An 18,377-nucleotide genomic window follows, 5' to 3' on the forward strand; every position below is an offset into this window, starting at 1 on the left:
CTCCCCCTGCTCCCTACTATCTGCCTTCCCTCTGGCTGCCACTGCCTTCCTGCTCCCCATTCTGCACTGGGGGGACATCGCCCTTAGTTGAGAAGGGGGCTGTGACACAGCTGGCTCTGAGCGATTGGCCAGTATGGCTGCCTCCAAAGAAGCCACCAGAAACCAGGAGAACTCCAAAGCAAGGGGACAGCCTACCCTCTGGGTACCCCCCCATTTGGATGTATGCCTGATTCTCAGCATGTAACTTCCTTTCATTCCTCTTCAATGTGGGACAAATCTGGTCTCCCTTAACCTGTGTCTACCTTGCTGATGTGGAAAATGGGCTCCCTCTGCCCCCCCCCAAGCTGGGGTGCACCCCTCTATTCTGGCTCTGAACCTTAGGGCTAGCACCTTCCACTCTGGTTGTGCCTCTCTCAGCTACCCTTCCCCCCTTCTTACAAACTCCACTAGCCTGTCCGTGCTCATTATAAGGGAGAGAAATGGCCCAACAGTAGCCCCCGGTCTGGGGCCAAGCTGGGGGGCAGGAGGGAGCTGGAGCCAGGGGGCTGCACTGTTGGCTTGAAACTCAGTATGAGGCAGCAACGGGACCGATGGTCAGAGAGGCGGTACAAGATGAACTTCCCCAGAGGAAGGGCAGCCTCCGGAACCAGGGCTGTCTTGTGTGCGGGTGACTGCATCATACTGTTAAGTTACCTTTTCTTATTAAAGAAAGTAGTGTGTGTTCTTTGCAGAAAATTGAGAAAATATAAACAAGCACAAAGGAAAAAATGCAAATTATCTAGAATTTCACCATCCAAAGGGCCATTCTTACTGTGTTTTTTAATCCTCTCTTTTCATTTTATAATCTTTCATATTATTAAAATAGTATTCTACATTGAGAAGGGCACCTGTTGGGATGAGCACTGGGTGTTGTTTGTAAGTGATGAATCACAGAATTTACCCCCAAACCAAGAGCACGCCGTATACACTCTATGTTAGCCAATTTGACAATAAATTATATTTAAAAATTAAATAAAATAGTATTCTACATATTTCATTATTTTAATAACTGTATACTATTTCTGTATACTTATGATAGTAGTAAGACTCAACCTTCTTTTTTTTGGTGTTTGTCATATGTGTCAGGAACTATCATTCATTGAATTTTGTAACTTGAGATTTGTATTATTATTACCCCAATTATACAAATAAAGAGAGTGAGGCACAGAGAGGCTAAATAACTTGCCCAAGGTAACACAGCCAGTAAATGGCAAAGCCAAATTTTGAACCCAGGTCTTCTGGCTCTAGAACCCTATTTTCACATGCTACTTCCTGTCAAACCAGGGACATGCCAAAGTTTGTCATTTCCCCTAGTGATGGCTCTTAATGCTTTTCTGACTTTTTATCATTATAAACAATATTCTGATCAACATTTGCGTGACTTATAGTTGTTATCCATAATTACTTCCCTAAGATCTACTCTCAGAAGTAGAATTTATGAAACAAGGCATAAACGTTTTTAAGACTTTTAGATCCATTTCCAGATTTCCCTCCACAAGAATGTTAGCAAGGTACCGTCTTACCAGTAGGACAAGGGGGCTGGGCTAATTTACACTTTAAGAGAAAGCCTGAGGGACACCTGGGTGGCCTAGTTGGTTAAGCATCCGACTTTGGCTCAAATCTTGATCTTGTGGTTCGGGTGTTCGAGCCTTGCGTCGGGCTCTGTGCTGACAGCTCAGAGCCTGGAGCCTGCTTTGGATTCTGTGTCTCCCTCCCTCTCTGCTCCTCCTCCTCTTGTGCTCTGTCTCTGTCTCTCAAAAAGAAATAAATGTAAAACAATTTAAAAGAGAGAGAGAGAGAGAAAGCCTGACCCTCAGAAGTGCGGCATCACAAGGGAAACAGAAAAGTGCAGGGATGGATGTAGTTGAATGAGGGTCAGCCGACAGGCCTGGAGATGCGCAGTCTAGACAAGACTCAGAGTGCTGGCTGCAGTCAGATGTGTGATGGGCTGTTGAGCAGAAGAGAGAGAGAAGTTTGTCCTGAGGCCCTAGAGCAAAAGTGGACCAGTGGGCTGATGTTGACCTTGCAGGAGCCCTGGTCCTCTGTGGGGCCTTGGATGTACAGCGGGGTGGGTGTTGAATAAATGTTACATGACCTGCTGCCACGCCGGCTTGGGTTGGGGTAGGGCATGCATATGGGGCGGGGCTGATACCACTCACAAAACATTACAGCTCCTAGTCTTAACTGGGGGGTCTGTTCCGCCTCCCACCCCCGCCTTGGGGAGCCTGGCCCAGCCTGGTACTCCTCTCTGTCTGTCCCTTCAGAGCCTGAGCAGCACAGCCCGGCTTGTGCCATGGGCCACATAACTCCTCCATTATGCACGAGGGGGACCCGGCGGGGAGCGAATGAGCAAGCCTTGGTGGGGGCGGGGGGCTGAGTGGTTATTAATAAACAAGTGTATTGTGTGGGATTCCATTCACAGCACTTTTGGAGGACGCGGTGGGCTTGAGATAATAAAGCCCTGTCTATGCCACCACAGGCTGGGGAGGTGGCAAGTGGGAGGTGGCAAGGAGCAGGGAAACCAGGAATTATTTTGATTCCACCCAGAGCAGGGCTGCTGTGTTTGCTCTGAGGCCAGCATTCAGGGGGACGGTCAGCTGAGATTTTGCTCAGGCCTCCATCTGCCCATTGGAATGGCCTGGGGTCTAAGAAACGCCTAGCTTTCCATCCCCACCTGTCCCCATGGAGGGGGACTGAGACGGCAGCAGACGAACTGGAGCACGACTCGTTCAGCAGAGAGGTGGGGTGGTCCGCGCTGCCCTGCTTCTGGCTTCCTGCCCCCCTCCCCCTGTCCCTCCCTCTGGGTGAGTCCTTCTGCCATGGCCATCAGGGCTCCGGAGTGGCCGGGGCTAGGATGGTGCGTTGCTTCCTGACAATGCTGGAGTTGTGTGTGCGTGCAAGGTCTTTGTGCAGGGAGTGGACCGGCCTGGTGTTAAGATGTGGGACATGAAGCGAGCAGGCCAGAAGGGAGAGAAGCCATAATGAGGAATTAGCTGCACGGGTAGAGCGGCACGGGATGAGGTTGCACAGGGGAGCTCTGCCCTGAGGAGTGAGGGGTGTCTGGGAAAGTGAGGTGCTGAAGAGCATTTGGCAGGAGGAGTGGGGGACTCAAGCTGTGCATCTGATTACAAAGCCCGTATTAACTGTGACCTGTCCCTCTGGGTTAGCCTTCCTGAGCCCCTCCCTTTCTCTCCCCTAGCCCTTGGCTCTGGGCCCCACCATCCCAAAACAGCCCCCTCCCTCCGGCCGAGCCTGTCCCGCCTCAGTCTTGGCATCTCTGGCTCTCAGCCCAGGAACACAGAAGCTGCTGGTTGGGAAGGAGGAAGACCAAGCTGGCTTCTAGGGATGCAGAGCAGCTTCTGATTTAGGGAATCCTGGATCTCCTTCACTTAGAGTTGAACCAAAACAAGAGGAAAGCAGGGTCCAGGCAGGCGCAGGTCTCCTGCCTGTCAGGAGCTGATGGTGCTCCCCTTGGCTTTCGTAAGTGGCTCTGGCCTGGAGCTCCCCTGATTTAGGAAACATTTCCTCCTCAAGCCAACTCTATGGACTGCGTGGCAGTTTCATTGTGAGTTGGGAGGGAGAAGGGGGCCGGTGGCAGGGACTGTCTCTCTTGTCCTCCTCGTGGATACATGGCTCCTTGGGGCAAGGCTTGGACTCCGGGACTTGAACTTTTTGTTTGAATTGAGGATTCAGTAACCCTGCTTAACCCAGGAAGGTTTGAGGCTGCATTAGAGCCAGAAGGGGCTGATTCTAGGCTTTGAAGCCTCAAACCAGAAAGGGAAAATCTCCCCAAAGGCAGGCCACACCTTTCCCTAGGGCAGCTTCAGGGTCTCAGAGCTGTGCAGGCCACTCCTTCACCTGAGTGCACAAAGCGAACAACGCTGGCTTCCTTGAGCATGCCACATTCTGGGGTGGCCCGTCCTGATCCTGGTTGCAGGGCTGTGGGGTGGGGAGGTGGCCTTGCAGAGAACCGTAGCTCCAACTTGGGCTCTGCACTCCTGCAGACACTGTGGACAGTCACTTCCCTTCCCCTCCCACAGTCTGAAGAGGCGGTGGCTATTTTTAGAAGCATCTGCATGCTCCTAGGAGCAGTTTCCAGGATCTATGTGCCAAGCTGGATGCTGTTGTACTAAGCGAGGGCACCAGAGCTGGCAAAACCCTGGAGGTCAGGAGTGGGGGTGTGCAGGACCCACCCGGCTGGGCACCTGGCCCAGAGGAACGACCCAGCATCTTCCACCAAGATTTTCGGGGGTCCCTACTGACTGTTTTATGGTTGCAGGAGGTTCCTGGAAGGTCTAGCAACCGAGACAAGGACCTTCCTCAGAAAGGCAGACAGGCTGAGTCAGGCCGTGGTGACTCCTGTCTCGAGAAGACATACCGAGTGTGTGCCAGGAGGGCTAGGCAAGGTGGCCTTCCCCAGGGATGGGAGAGCCATTGGCACCGGTAACTGTAACAGGCGAGCTGAGAGCGTATCCTGGGTCAGGTGCTTCTCCAAGCACTTGCAGCCTGTGGTCTCTGCAACCTCCCAACAACCCATGCTACTGTCCTTTTAGGATCGAGACCCAGAGAAGTTAAGCATGTTGGCCAGTGTCACATTGTCCATGATCAAGCCAGTGGTCCTTCCTGGCCCAACCCTGCTCTCTTGAGCCCTTGTGCTGGGCTGCCTCCCAGTAGAAGGCAACCACATGCTTTATCTTGGAAGACACGAGAAAGACTGAGCTCAAATGCAAACAAAAAGAACTTCCCAATAGAGGGGTCATGTGGAATCTCCCTTGGAGATTTTGAGGAGCATCTGGCACTGCAGGAGGGGGCCGTCCTGCAGCCTGGACTCTGAATTGATGACCACTGCAGGGATTTTCTGTTAGCAGCCTGTCCACGAGACATGCTGGACCATGCGTCAGCAGCGCAGGGCGTCACCAGTCGGCAGCCTCTGGGCACGCCAAGCACCCAGCTGGGATTTGGCATCTGGAAAAAAGGCTGGCGGGGTGGGGAGGTTGCTGAGAATTCTCTAGGTAGGGAGAGGAAGCCAGGAGAAGGAAGCCACCCCTGGGGGCTCTGGAGCAGCCTGTTGGTTTATAGGCTTTTCATTTCAGCCTTTCAGTCAGACGTGCCTCATTCCCGCAGAAGGAAATCCATGGCTTTGCTAGGGCTCCGTTCCTGGAACTGTACCCCTTCCATGCGATGTAAGCATGTGTAGTTCATGTGTGCACAGGGACCGCTGCTGGGGGCTTTCCGAGCTGAGATGGAATTGATGTGCGTCTGGGTGGGATGGGGGCTCCTTTAGCCAGGCACCTGCAGGGCTGCTCACCCCATTTCTTGCCCTTTGTCACCCTGATCTGTACCATGGGGGCAGCCTCAGAGAAAAATGTGTGGGGATGGGGGTTCTTCTGTCTCTTCTTGATTCGTGCAGTGAGAAACAAGTGCACCAGCACCTGGAGATGGTGTGTCTGAGTGGTCAGACGCGTGGGTTCCAGAGTTGGGCTGCTGGGCTCCTGTCTGTCCAAGGTCTTCCCCTAACTAGTTGACCTCCCAGTTTCCTTGTCTGTCAAGTGTGACATTAATACCACCTGTTTCTTGGACTCTGTGAAAATAAATGAATGAATCTGTGAAGTCATTTAGCCCCTCTGTCCAGGGCCATGCAGCCACTGCAGTCTCTCTCCCAGAGATAACTTTCCACTTTGCTCCAGAGTGGGCAGGGTCAGAATGAGGGGGTTAAGTGAGGAGGGTGATGAAATGCTTTCTAGCTGCCCCCAGTCACTGCCTTGTGCTCTTGATGTATCTCCTCATTCAGTCCCGTTGATAACCTGATGAGTCAGATACCACAATCCCCATTCTATCTGTGGAAGGGAAAACAGAGAGGTTAAGTGATTTGCCTAAGGTCACACAGTGATTAAGTGGGAGAGTCAGGATTTGGGTGTGGTTCTGTTTTTCTAAGAACCACTGGGGCAGGAGATGTTAATATATGAAGACACATCTGAATTTTGACTACCCTGGAGCTGGATTTCTGACTCTGAACAAATCCAAGTGTCCTCTTCATGTCCCTTCTTCCTCACTCCCGTTCCCTGGCTGTGGACCCCTGAAGGGAAAAGGGGAGACCCTCACCCTGAACCACTGTCTGTCAGCCTCCAGGATGGACCAGCAGTGCGGCCATGCTGCTGAAGCCACCAGCTTCCCACAAACCACACGTGTCGGAAAACAGACTATATTTTGCTGGAAGAAGGGGAATAAAAAACAGAATACGGAATCTGGTAGTGCCTGAATAATACAGTGTTAGAAAGTTAAAGTGCGGGGCTCCTGGGTGTCTCAGTCAGTTAAAGCCTCCGACTTTGACTCAGGTCAAGGACTTGCAGTTTGTGAGTTCAAGTCCCGCATTGGGCTCTGTGCTGACAGCCCAGAGCCTGGAGCCTTCCTTCAGATTCTGTGTCTCCCTCTCTCTCTGTTCCTTCCCTGCTCACACTCTTTCTCTTACTCTCTCTCAAAAATAAATAAACATATATATTAACAAGAAAAGAAAGTTAAAATGCTTTTCCTCCCTAAAAACAGTCTGTGAGGGAACATTCTGCAAAATGTTTGCAGATGGACCAGAGGCCTGAGGGCCAGAAACCTGCACAATCCATAGCCATAACTGCCCCCAATCTCCAGGCTCTGGGCTGTTCTCAGGGGCTCTCTCCCTCTCCAGGCCCCTCAGCTCCCCTGCTGGGGGCTCTTTGTAGAGGAAGACATTGTAAGTGACAAGGTAATGGGCCTAAGCATACCCCAAGAGCCAGTGGTAGGTGCCAGCTGCCCTGTTTCCCCCTCCACAAATCTCTACCCAAGACAGGATGTGATTAACTAGTTCTGAGGAGCATTTGGAACTCGACGTCCAGCCAGAGGAGAGGTCTGATGGGGTCTTTGTTTGCCTGCCTGTGAAATTCTGGGGTTGGTGGGGAGACGTGGAGGGAGGAGGGGTCTTCAGGCCCTTTAGACTCAGCACAGAATCAGAATCGCCTGGTGAATGCACTGTCATTTGGGATGCATTGTCTTCCTGAGCCTTTAAGATCTGCCTTCTAAATCACTACTAAAGCATGTGACTCGTACCCGAGCTCTTAGGGTTTTTATTTTTTTCACTTTTAAATTCAACCTTATTGGGGTATAATTTACACTCAATAAAATGTGCTCATCGTAAGGGTATAGTCAGATGAGATTGACATACGTGTATACCCATGTAACCACCACTCCAATCAAGTTATAGAATATTTCATCACCCCTGAAAATGCCCTCATCCCATCTGCAGGCGGTCCAGCTGCGGGCCGCAGGCAACCACAGAGCAGCTTTCTGTCACTATAGATTGATTTGCCCGTTCTAGATATCCGTGTGTGTGCAATATGGTCTTTGTCGCTGCTAGGGTTAGATAAGCCTCAGGGGAGAATAAGTGATTTGAGACTCCTGCGCAGGCATGGCCCCTGCCAAGGGGTCTCACACCTCTGTGCCCTCTCTCTGTCCTTCTTGAGCCCTCAGTCTTCTACTGCTTAGATTGTGGAGGTGGTATACCTTGGGTCTGTGGCAGGAGAAAGATCACTCTCTTCCCTCTGTGTTGGCACTGACTCTAGGGAAATGGTAGGGAGAGGAGGTTTGGAGGAATTCTGGACTATGGATGCAGAACTCAAAATGTGGGGGATAACTCTCAACCATGAGAAATGGATATGGGGTTCTGGGAGGGAAACTCTGGGTCGTGCGGAGGTGGACAGGCAACTGAGCCAGCCTTCCTCCTGCCACAGGCTTTGTTACCACTGTTGTTGCCATTCTTTGCATCTAGGTGGGTGTGAAAGCTGCTCCCCTGAAGCTCAGGGGTCCTTTTGAATGAATTGAGAGTCAGGGAAAGAGAGGAAGCAGACTTCAGGTCCAGCCTGTGTGTGTCCTGCCTAGCAAGGATGTGTTGGAGGATGAATAGGGAGGTTGGCTTGTTAGCAGTCTTTGGGGCAGGGGCTGGCCACACCACTCTCTTCTCCTTGTGCTCAGGTCTGCAGGTTCTCCCCTCCAGGGGCAGGAGGGAAAGGTAGCACCTTTGACACCGATTCTTACATGGTAGCCGCGACCCAGGCGCCAGCCTGGTAGAGAAGGACACAGTGCTAAGGATTTGCTGCAATTTCTGTAACCTTTCGGGGATCCCATTGACCCATCTCCAGAAGTGAGCATATTTTAAGAATATTTTAAGGGTGCTTTCATCTTTTATTCTTATCATCATCATCATCATCATCATCAGTATTTCTCTGTGGTAAAATACACTGTTGAGAAGGAAAAAATTTTCCTATGTCCATTAAGATTCTAGCTGAAATGAGAATTAAATTGACATGAAAGAGATTAACAGGAGAAAATCAAATTTAATTTCATACATACAGGGAATCCACATAGACATGAGCATCCACAGACAGTCAGGCAAAAGCAGGTGTACATGTGTCATCCTGAACTAAGGAGAAGGGGGAGGGGTCTGGCACTTCACAGGGAAGGAATGTAGTTTACAGGAAGATGAAACAGAGTAAACATTTGGTAAACAGATGTTTGCTGGGCCATTCAGAAACAGTGGGACATGGAGGACTTTGATCAATCAGGCCTTACTAAGTTCCTCCCTTTCTACCCTATCTAGTCTATATCATAATGTAGTTATCTGTGGTGATAGCTCTCTTCCTGGAGCAGGTCCTCTGTCTACATTCTTCTAGGCAGTTGTATCTATGTAGGAGGCAGAGATCAGTGTTTCTTCCTGAGTCTTTTGGGTCTTGATTGTTTTCAGCTTAATAATCTTTTTATAATCTGCATGCCGTAGTTTACCATTTTAAACATTTTTGATTGTACAGTTCAGTGGCATTAGACCCATTTTCATTGTTGTGCAGCCATTACTGCCATCCATCTCCAGAGCTTATCATGTTCCCAAACTGAAATTCCATACCCATTAAATATTATCACTCCATGCCCTCCTCCCCTGTGGACCTGGCAATCATCATTGTTTCTGTGTCCATGAATTCCACTGTTCCAGGTGTTTCATAGAAGTAGGATCATGCAGTGTTTGCTTGCCTGACTTCGATCACTTAGCATAATGTCTTCCATTATGTTGTAGCAAGTATCAGAATCCCATTCCTTTTTAAAGCAGAGTAACATTTCATTGTATAGGTAGACCACATTTTGTTTATCTATTCATCTGTCAATGGACATCTGAGTTGTTTCTGCCATTTGGCTGTTGTGAATAATGCTGCTATTATGAACATTTGTATACAAATATCTGTTTGAGTCATTATGGTATTTGAATGCTCCACAGCCTCTCCTGGCAGCTCCACCTGCTGTATTCACTGCTGCCCAAGGCCCAGAGTGGTGTGCATTCATGCTCCCCTAGCCTGGCACCCTGTCCCCTCTGAGTTGGTGCCTGTGGCGAATGGTGGGCTTCAAATACTTCAGTGTTTGATGGGTGGTGTGCACTTCGGTTTTCCAGACACGGAGTTTTGAGTTCCTTTTTCTAGAATCTTTCTTTTTCGGTGTGTTTAATTTCTCTTGGCCACCGGCAGACTTTTAGAGTTTGAGTCCATAAGCTTCTTAACACAAGAATACAACAGAATCTTTGTTTCATCAAGGAGAGAAAATGAACTAAATTTAATCAAGTGTCTAATATGTGCTATCAGACACCTGTGCTAATAGGTACCATTCAGGATGCTACCGAAGTACTGCTAGCTTCACATCCTTTCATAGGGCTGTCCTATGAGATAGGACACAGCCGGAGTTTTGCGGGTAAGGAAGCTGAGGCGAGCCTCCTGGAAGTTAAGTCACTTTGCCTACGCTCCCTGAGACCGACCCTCTCCATACATCACCTAAATACCTCCCTGGTCTTTTAGATGCAAATGAGCCAGAGAAATTTTCTTTTACAATGGAAATTCAAGCCTGGAGATCCCCCTGTGATTTGAAAAGAATAATCCTTTGGGCTTCTTTGCCCTAGTTTTGGTAAAATATGGAATTATTAATGAAGGTTTTGTTTTGTTTTTCAGAATATACAAAGGTAGAGAACCGTTTCATGAATCCCCATATACCCATCTCCGGCTTCAATAATTATGGGCACTTGGCCTGTCTTGTTTCATCAGTCAGGTTCTTTTTGATCCGTGGGGTCCTCCCAAGCGGTGTGGCAGCAGTTGGTGTTTTCTGGAAGAGAGAAGGGGAATCAGCAGATCTGGGAATCGCAGAGCTAAATCTCTTCCCAGCTGGAAGAGTGTTAATTGCCGCTGGTTGGAATCCCCTCTGATTATTCAGCTGGCTACTGAATACCATCCAGGAGGCAGGGGGAGGAGGGCACATCTTTTGAGAGGCCTGGCAGGACCTGGCAGGATGGTATGCAGAGAGGCTTCCCTTTCTTAGAGCATTTTCCTCCTACTGTTTGATTTTATTGGAATTCTCCTGAGTGGCGAGAGAGAAGGTTATGTGAGGATAACTGTCCCCTAGGAGAACAATGCTAAGCCAAGGCCATCTTGAGGTGGAACAGGGACTGCTGGGAAATAAGCCTAGAGCCTCTTCCGCTAGATTTATTTAGCAAACATTTTCATTTTCTTTTTTTTTTTTTTTTTAATGAATATCTACAGAGCACCAGGCACTGCGCTAGCGGAGGCAGATCCAACTATGACACATTGGTATCTGCTCTCAAAAAGTTTGTGGTCCGCAAAAATAATGGCTAATAACAACTAACACTTGTGCACGCCAGATGCTGCCAAAGTAATTTATGTACATTGTCTCATTTAGACCCCGCCCACCCCAGGCAATCTGTAAGATCGGTACGTGTAAAATGGATCATGTCCATTTTACAGACGAGGAAAGCAGGGCTTCATGCTGCCTGTCTGTGCAGAATGGGTACGGGCATGGGAAGACCCGGGGTCAGGAGAGGGCCGAGGGGTCTGGGACCGTCTCAGCCTGTAGGAACGTGCTTCTGTAAAACCCCGCCAGATGTGCTTTCTCCTAGGATTGAGGGCAGCCAAACGACACATTTTCCCTCTGGACTTTACAGAGGACCGTGGGATTGATTTTTATCCCAATGTCAGGGCAGTTCATTGGGAGGAGGGGAGGAATAAAGATGGGAACTTGAGAAAGAGTTCTTTCCTGGGGCTGCAGCAAGGGATGACGAGTTAGAGTTTTATTTAAAAAGAAGATAGGGTGTCTTTCAAGCTGGTGGGACTGAAAGAGGTAGTTTTAAGGACAGAGGAGGGCTGATGTGGGCTGACCCTGTCCGGTGATCGGGTGATTTGGGGTTCTCATGGCAAGTGGGGCCCCCGGTCACAGGAGCAGCTGGTGGTGCCTCCCTGTCCTTCTGGGGTGAGGCCAGCTCCACGTGCCCCATTTCTGCACCGAAGCATGCTTTGTGGGTTCATGATGTATTTTCTATGATTGGCTCAGCTAGTGTCTCTAGCAGGGGGCAGTAAATCATTTATTTAAAAATTTTTAAGTTTATTTTTTTATTTAGAGAGACTGACAAAGGCGGGGGGCAGAGGAGGGGCAGAGAGAGGGGAGAAAGAGAATCCCAAGCAGGCTCCGTGCTGTCAGTGCAGACCCCGATTTGGGGCTCGAATCCACAAACCGTGGGATCATGACCTGAACCAAAATTGAGAGTCAGATGCTGAACTGACTGAGCCACCCAGGCGCCCCAGTAAATTATTTATTTTAAAAGACAACCTATGAACCTCTTTTCACTCACCCCAGGCCCCCGTGGAAGCCATTACCTGCAGGGTTAGGGTAAAATTAGAAGGCTCTGTCTGCTACCCAAAGGGATGTGAGGGCTGGGCTTTCCTTAAAGAAACTGAGAGAAAGGGAAAGTGTTTTTTATTAGCACTCTGATTTTTTTTTACTTTAATTTTTAATTTATTTTAAAAACTAAAGACAGATTTTTCTACGGCGAGATCAGGTATTAGGCATCACCTGGACCAGAAGCAGGAGGAAGGAACATTTTGAGTTCCTTCCAATTATGTCATTTTGGTCTTTTCCCCTTGTTGTCCGCACCCTGGGCTCCCAGGTAATTTAAAAGCGAGATTGCATGCAGGATCTGCCTCATATAGAACATCGGAGAAACTCCTGTCTTCAGATCAATGCATCATGTACATTTGGACCTTGGTGACAGAGAGAGGGGATATGAAAGTAGATGAGGACCCCTCTTTTGGGAACGGAGGGCATCCCAAACTGGCGAGACAAATGCTCTGTCCTTTCCGAACAAGCCAGCCCAGTGGGCAGCCGCCTGCTGCCCTCCGGGACTGCAGCGCATAGCTGACGGTTGCTATGGATACGGGCAGCTGGGGCTCCCCTGGGGCAGTGTGGAGCTGGAGGCAAGGAGCTGTTTGTTGCAGTGCTGTGAGGCCTGGTGTCTGCGCTGTCCCCACCGCAGAGCCACCGTGTGAGTGGCTTGCCTGAGTGGTGGCTGGTCCTGGAGGACCCCATGGGGCCACCCTGGAGGGCTTGTGTACCTGAGGTGGCCACACCTGTGCAGAGTCACTGGGCTTCAGGTGACACATGGGGGACCTGTCCATTGGTGCCAGATGCTCAGTTCTGTCCTTTTCCTCCTGATTCCGGAGGCCAGGCAGGGCTAATGCTAAGAGCTCCCCAGACCCAGGAGCATAGTTTGGACTGGAGGCACTACCCAGCGAAGCGTCACTGTGACTGGGGCTCTGTGCTGGAGGCTGCAGGGACAGTATCAACAGGTGGGAGGAGCATAGCATAGTTTGTGCCATCTGGGCCCTCCTGGTATGAGGGAGAGACACTGCCCCTGCCCTCCGTGAGCTTCCCATCTGGTGGGGACCACCAGAGGCACACGAAGGACTCAGGGGAGTGGACAGAGACAGGGACGAAGAAACCATCACTTCACACTTCCCATGAAGTCAGACGCCTCGCAGGTGCACTGCGTGTGTACGTGGGTCCTTCCCACCCCTCGAGATTCACTGCTGCCGCCCCTTTCCCAGGCTCCCTGCCACGCTGGGCCCCGGGGTCTTCCTGAGACCCTGGCTGGCTCGAGCACCGGGCCTTCCTTGCCCTTGTTTGGGGGGTGTCCTCTCCATCACCACCCGGCTCCCTCACTCTGCCCCTTATTTATTCAGACCTCTGCCGTGGTGTCATTTCCTGACCACCCTGTGGCAAGCAGCCCTTCCTGGCTTTCTGTGCCCCTCACTTAGCCTCTCTGCCTGCCTTACTGTTCTTCCCAGCACTTGTGCTTTCTCCTAGCCCACTGTCTCATTGCCTGCCTCCCCTGCTGGACAGTCCGCTCCTCCAGTGCCGGGACAATGCCTCCTTTAGCTCTGAGTCCCATTGCTAAGACGATCACCTGGCATCTGGGAGGTACTCAATAAATATTGGATGAATGAGTGACAAACAGGGTAGCTCATGGTTTGCACTGAATTTTCTGAGAACATCGACAAGGGCTTTTATGTTATTCTACCACTTGTAAAGATAAAACTTCTCCCTTAAATTCTATTTTGTGATTGAAAGACATTTTCTAAAAATTCGATTTTGGTTTCCTAAGAAGTATGTGTCTCACATGGGGTATAGACATGCCAGGGGTTACTTAGATATAATCATGGGAGTTGGGGGATTTTTATTACCTTTGGAAGATGTCTGTCTATTAGTCAAGTTTGGAGGACTTGTGCGTAGTTCTTGGGAATCATGTACATACGGCTTGTGAGGTAGGGAGCATTGGAAGTGCCCTCAGGGGAACCTTCTGGTAAGTAGATCTTGAGCAGCAAGTTGAAAGAAAGGAACAGGTCTTTTTTTTTTCTTTAAAGTTTATTTATTTTGAAAGAGAGAGAGAGAGCGCCTGTGAGTGGGGAAGGGTCAGAGAGAGAGGAGAGAGAGAGAATCCCAAGCAGGCTCTGTGCTGACAGTGTGGAGCCCTATGCAGAGCTTGATCTCACAAACGGTGAGGCCATGACCTGAATCGAAATCAAGAGTTGGACACTTAGCTGACTGAGCCACCCAGGCGCCGTAACAGGGCTAGGTTTTTATACAAGACAGAAAGGGATTGGGCCACTTGTTTTCAGGGTCTGGTTTATCATGGTAAGAGACCATAGGGGGCGTGCCCCATGGGCCATTGGATGCCAACATAGTCACTTGGCTGCCGTGGACTCTGCGCTTGGATAGAACAAGTGAACCAGCTTTCGTGCCCTGCAAGCCTGGATTTTAGTGACAGCTGTGCAGGGCTGGGACCACACTGGAGCGATGACCATAAACCCTGCTCTCTGGCCACCTCCCCATCACATACATCCCAGTGAAGTCCTGTTGGCATGACGGCCCCCCTCCCCCATGTCTTGGGCAGCTGGGGTGTGGGGTATGTGCCAGAGCCAGCTGGCAGGTGGAAGACGACCCAGCCCTCAGACAACAGGCCCTGCCTGGCTCACCAGCTTGCGATCCTTTGTTGAACTGGGAGTCAACCAGGCCAGAGGTCAGCATTTTCCTTGGAAGACTGTCAGAGCCTGCCTGTGGTTGAGGGAAGGGAGGGCTGAGTTCCCAGGGAGAGCGCCAGCATAAGTCCTATCTCCTGAATCAGCTCTCCTCTGTCTGCCACCTGGCTGGTGCCACCAGCGCGTGATAGGCAAGATGGCCTCTGCAGCCTGCTCACCAGACTGTAGACCTGAGCCTCGGGGTGCCCTCTACAAACCATGCAGTGACCTCCTTGTCGTAGGGAGAAGTGCTGAGGGCCCAGAGTGACCAAAGAGCTGGGACCCAGACCGGTTCAGTGCTGTTTCTGTTGTCTCCTGTTTGGGATGGGGGCCCAGGTGGCTGTGAGACATGTGCCACTGCATCTCAACACCTGGTGTCTACCCTGCATGCTGAAGTTTTAAGGTCTGCTTTGGGGGGTTAGAAGCAGCCTGCTGTCGGCTGCCGTGACACTTGTTCTCCTTGGACACGTGGCTTCTTCACCTTGTCGGGAGTGGTGGAAGTCACAGGCCTCAGGACCGTGCCTGGGGGATGCTCAGTGTGTGGAGTGTGGCCCTGAAATGGAAGGGAGGGGCCTGTGCCTGGCAGAGCTCTACCCTTCTCTGGCCGCCAGCCTCCCTTCCATCTGCCCTCATGCTTCCGGGGTCACTCTTCGTGGTGCTGGTTCCCGAAATCACCCTGCCGGGATTGTGTGGAGGCAAGCAGAAGGGGGCTGGGGCGAGGGGAATGTCTGGTACCCTAAAGATACGCTGAAGGCCGGCTCCACCTCCTCACTTTGGGATCTTGAGGAGGGAGGGAACGATCTCTGAGTGTGAAGAGCTCTGGTTTTGGAGCCCAGGAGACTTAGATTTGCCCCCAAGCCCCTCCCCCTGACCTTGAATAGACTACTTAACCTTTCTGAGCCTCGTTTCTTTATTTAAAAAGAGGAGTTAAAAGTACTACGCACACAGCACTGTGATGAGGGCTCACAGAGATAATACATACCAATAGAGTGCTTATCTGAGCCTGGCCCCTAGTAGGTATTCCTGATGACTTAACCCAAGGTCTTGGTCCTCACTACATGACAGCTGAGTGCCTGCACTGTGCCCAACACAGTGCTGGATGTTACAGAAAATAGAGGGAACAAGGGGCACCTGGGGGGCTCAGTCAGTTGAGTGTCCGACTTCAGCTCAAGTCATGATCTCACGGTTCCTGAGTTCGAGCCCCACATCGGGCTCACTGTTGTCAGGACAGAGCTTGCTTTGGATCCTCTGTCCCCTTCTCTCTATCCCTCCCCAACTTGTGCTCATGCTCTCTCTCTCTCTGTCTCTCTCCCAAAAATGAATAAATATTAAAAAAAGGAAAATAAAGGGAATTTTACACACCAGCCATTGGGCATTGGTCTAACTAGAAAGAGAAGGACACAAAAGAGCAGACCATGAAAAACATACACACAGATCTAAAATGAGGAGATTTTGACTAACTAAGGGTGTTGGGGAGAAATCTGTAAGGGAAGAAGGTGACTTTAAAGGTCTTTTGAGGCACGGAGGGTGGGATTAGGAGAAAGCTTGATATATATGCAAATTAGTATCCCTCCCCACCCTTCTCTCCCTAAGTGAACACTTAGGAATAACAGTGGGCTTCAAGGAGGAAGTCCTCAGCCCGGTGGCCAGTAGCCCGGGAATGTTCACATTCACCTTGCCCTCCTGGGGGAAGAGACCACTGGGAGCCTCCTTCTCAAAGACCAGAGCGTCTGCATGGCCTGATGAAGGAGGGATCTTCCACCCTCTTCGCTCTCACTGGACTCTGTGGGATGCTAGAAATATTTTTCAACCCACCTAAGGAGAAAGAACTGACCAAGGCTGGTGCCAAAATATTCAGTAAATTCAAAAGAGTCTTTTGTTCAATGAAGAAAGCAGCTGGCCTGGAGCCTCCTCTTCTGATCTGACATCACAGGCTGGTGGGTTGGGCCTACCATTCGTGTCCAGCCCCCACTCCCTGGTTGGTTCAAAGGCAGTTAGCCTGTTAGGATTCTTTAGGAAAGTTCACATCTGGTTCCAACTGCTTGTGTGACAGCTGTAGGCAAATCCTTGGGCCCCTCTGGCCTTAGCTGGCCCCACACCCTCTGATGGGCGAGTTCTGACTGGGAATCTCTCGCTCCAGCTGCAGCTTCAGCTCCAACTCTCAGCTCTGAGCTTGGAGAATGTGAGCATTGCCCCTTTCCAGATGGGCACTTTGGGACCAATTCTGCCATTATCTGAAACACGTTTGAGCCCTGCTTTGAAATTTGCCTTTGAGCTTGGGCACATTCGTTCAATATCGTCAATGTAGGACCAGTCTTCTTCCTTCTAGACGAAGCTGATTTCCTAATCTGGACAGTAAGTCATGTTGTGTACACATCATGACAATAAGGTTATGTATGAGCGCACTGAATACAAGTACTTTTAGTTCCAAACAAAGGAGGCTGATTTTGTTCTGCTTTAAACAGACAAGGAAGTCAGTTCCGAGTAAAGTTTTAAGAACAGTTTGAGCAAGAACCACCTGCTGAGAGCACAGGTGGTAGCATCTTGTAATTTTAAGAACTGCACTCCTTTGGATCCATTGATTCTGACTTTTAAAAAATGAACTTGCTCCTTTATATTTTACATCTCATGTTTTAAACAAGTGATAATCCTCTTCATTCCTGTTCATTTCCTAATGCGTTTGTGTTATGTTTGGGTGTTTGTGCATTTTATTTTCTTAGCAATGTGGCTTGTCCAGATCAGTATCAGTCATAAAAACGTAACACATCCTATCAGTGGTTCTCAGACCTATCTCAGCCTGTTCAAACCCAGACTTCTGGGCTCTCACACAATTTCTGATTTGGTAGGTCTAGTGGGCTTTTTAACTTGCGTTGTTAATATACTCCCATTTTTTTAATATACTCCCCCGGCCTAACTGAAGGGGTTTTGGGGATCGAATCCAACACCCTTGTTGTACAGATTGATGATAAACTGAGGAATGGGGAGAAGTGCCCCCCTTGCCAAGGGCTCTGTAACTAGTTTAGTGACAAAGCTGGCCATGGAACCCAGGCATCTGATAGGCCCAGGGCATATATTTGGGCATCCAGGATGCCCCGGGGCATATATTTGGGTCACCAAATCTTACCAGCCACAGACCATTCCCATTGCATTGCAGAATGAAGTCAGGAGCCAATGGGTCCAACCCTATCACACTACTGTACCGACCATTCTCCACCTGGAATAAGACTGTCCTCTCTGGAAGGCAGATGCCGGGGTTGAGCGGGGGGGGGGGGCGGATATCACACACAGTAGAGATTAAGAAATACTTACAGAATTAATGAATGAGTGGACAAATGGGATAGAATGCTGCCAGGCAGGGCATTTTTCAAGAAACAGCAACTACTTGGCTTGGTTTTTGTTACCACCCAACAGTGCCTGGGCTGCACCACCTCCGGGGAGCCCTGTGCTGCCCTGGAAATAGAGAGGGCAGTTGGGAAGTCTAGTGCCTTTTGCTTCTGAGTAGGTGCCAGCTTGAGGGTTAGAGCACGAGTCTTCCTCGGGATCCTCCCTCATCTGGGGAGATCCAGAGCAGCGACTCCTGGAATCAGCAGGGTACTGGGGGCTGAAGAAGAAGAAGAAGGGGCAGGTTCTAGACTTGTCAACTTGGTTCTAGCCCACGTCTGCAAAAACCCAAATGTCCCTTCAGCTGATTCAAGAGGATGTTGTGAAACTTCAAAACCAAAATTACTGTATTTTTAAGTTTAAGGAAAATCAAGTCTACAGAGCATTCTCTTCCTGGTTGACTGGGCAGAATCCTTCTATCAATGAAGCAATAGCAAGCAAGTGTGGAATTCCTAGAAGTGGGTCAATATTGTGCTTCTACCCTTCCTAGTTCACTTAACTGAGTGACTAGGCCACTTAAAACATTTTTTTTAAAGCAAT

At 49.9% G+C, this 18,377-nt stretch overlaps 1 protein-coding gene across 18 annotated transcripts in view; it reads left to right on the forward strand.

The window, feature by feature from the left end:
- Positions 1 to 18,377, forward strand: part of NFASC (neurofascin) — a 181,820-nt gene that overhangs the window by 36,070 nt on the left and 127,373 nt on the right. Inside the window, exon 1 of one of the 18 annotated variants that reach the window (XM_029935569.1) lies at positions 2,785 to 2,843. The exons of the other annotated variants lie outside the window; for them this stretch is intronic. The gene's annotated coding sequence lies outside the window, so the exon portion shown is untranslated. Of the gene's footprint in view, positions 1 to 2,784; positions 2,844 to 18,377 lie in introns of those variants that run through there. 18 annotated transcript variants of the gene reach the window in all.

Source organism: Suricata suricatta, chromosome 3, assembly GCF_006229205.1.
Source record: "Suricata suricatta isolate VVHF042 chromosome 3, meerkat_22Aug2017_6uvM2_HiC, whole genome shotgun sequence".
NCBI lineage: Eukaryota > Metazoa > Chordata > Mammalia > Carnivora > Herpestidae > Suricata > Suricata suricatta.